Source organism: Apteryx rowi, unplaced genomic scaffold (genome assembly GCF_003343035.1).
Source record: "Apteryx rowi isolate R43461 unplaced genomic scaffold, aptRow1 scaffold_1230, whole genome shotgun sequence".
Classification (NCBI taxonomy): Eukaryota; Metazoa; Chordata; class Aves; order Apterygiformes; family Apterygidae; genus Apteryx; species Apteryx rowi.
In genome coordinates this window covers 18,053-19,726 of record NW_020447454.1, presented here as the reverse complement: position 1 = coordinate 19,726, position 1,674 = coordinate 18,053, and the positions used below count along the sequence as shown (strand labels likewise).

The following is a 1,674-nucleotide window of genomic DNA, read 5'->3' as shown; positions in this document are numbered from 1 at the left end:
GGGGCGGCGCCGCGCCGCCGCTCCCCCCACCCCCTCGCCCGCCCACTCGAGGTACCTGCGCCGCGGCCGCGGCCGCTCCGCCGCCTTGGCCTCCCGCCCCGCACCTGTCACTGCCGGCCGCCGCCGCTGTGGCTGCCCCGGCCGCCGCCGCCGCCCCGCAACCCCAGCGCTCCCCTCCGCCTCGCCCGCTGGAGCGCAGCCGCCATCTTTGTGAAGGGGTATGAGGGGCCGCGAGGGGGTGCCGTTGACTCCGGAGCGCACTGCGCCTGCGCGGAGAGGCCCCCCCGCGAGAGGGGGGCTGTTTGTCGGCGGGGAGGGGGCGGGGCCAGGGCACGGGGCGGGCCCTGGGGGCGGGGCCTGGCCTGGTCGGGGCGGTGACCCTTCCTGAGGCAGCGCGGTCGGGGTGGGGGGCGCTGCCAGTTCCCTTTGCCTCAACACCCCAAACGTCAAACGACTTTCAACCCACCTGCCTTGGGTAAAGCGACCCTCCAGGAGTGTGTCTGCTTCTCTGAACACCTGAGCCGTGCCCTGCTCCTTGCCCAAATATGTCCGATATCCGATCTGTTCAGGGAAAGAGGAAGAAACTCATTTTTCTCCATTCCTTACGCAAGGAGGAACTATCTTCCCTTAACACCTGCCATGTTCAGTTGATGTTCTGAATGCTCATTCGTGATTACCCTTTGCTTAATGTTTGTCTTTTCAAGCATTATGGATCAAAACGATTCTACTACAGCACTTAGCTCTGTGACCTTCTGCAGCAGTGGACTGGAGGGAATGAGGCGTTTTGTAGAGTGGTTTTGTTAATTTGCCTTTAAGTTCTCTGTTATTAGCAGGTTGCTCTTTCTTTTGCCTTTCAGCAGAGTTCATGTCATTCTTGCAGCTTAACGTGCTCAAAAGGTAGCTTGTGCTGGCGACAGATGCACCAATGGCTGTTTTGCCATCCTGGTTGTCCGCTGTAGGTCCCTCTTGCAAAGCCTGCAGTATCCCTGGTGAAACAGCACTGTTGTACGTCAGGTCTCCAAAACGTGAGAGAGTCAGGCCTGATGGATGTCTGGATGAGCTACCTCGTTAGGTGCTGCAGAAGGCGCTGCTGGTGATTCATCCAATGGTGTTTGCCTATGAGTCAGTCCTGCACAAATGCCACCGCACCGTGTCGGCAGCTCTGACCAGCTGGGGCGCAAAACCTCACCTCTCTGCCGTCTGGAGCTGCTCGGAGATCACTTGTGTTCATGTCTTACCCCAGGTTCAATATCGGTTTCCTAAATTACCCAGGAGTCTCAGTGGGGTGTAGCGAGGGTTTCCGCAGCTCTGTGCGTCAGGACCCCTCACCAGACTGGGGACGGCGGCATCGGCAGCGGCACTGTGCATCTGCGCATACGCATTTACCGTGGGGAAAGGGAAAAGCTGGGAGTGTTTTACCCTCTTCACCCCATCCAAACACTGCTCTGGGGGATGTATAATTTTGCATTGTGTGGTGCAGTCATTCATCTGCTTCCTTCCTTTCTGGGTCATAAATACATAAATATGAGTATATAAAATCCCATTTTCTGCTGTAAGGCCAATTAAAACTAGCTGAAAAATGACTCAGAATAATACTGAAAGTTGGAAGGCACAGGGGAACCAATACAGTGACCTTATCTCTTTTTTATGGACTCACGTGTAAAATAGACTTTT

At 56.4% G+C, this 1,674-nt stretch overlaps 1 protein-coding gene across 8 annotated transcripts in view; it reads right to left on the bottom strand.

Moving 5' to 3' along the window:
* Positions 1–282, bottom strand: part of LOC112960877 (fibronectin type-III domain-containing protein 3a-like) — an 80,181-nt gene extending 79,899 nt beyond the window's left edge. For 6 of the 8 annotated variants that reach the window (XM_026055500.1, XM_026055509.1, XM_026055507.1 and 3 more), the window contains exon 1: positions 56–121. The gene's annotated coding sequence lies outside the window, so the exon portion shown is untranslated. Of the gene's footprint in view, positions 1–55 lie in introns of all 8 variants that reach the window. The other 2 variants (XM_026055501.1, XM_026055503.1) reach the window with 2 other exon arrangements.
* Positions 283–1,674: the final 1,392 nt, after the last annotated feature.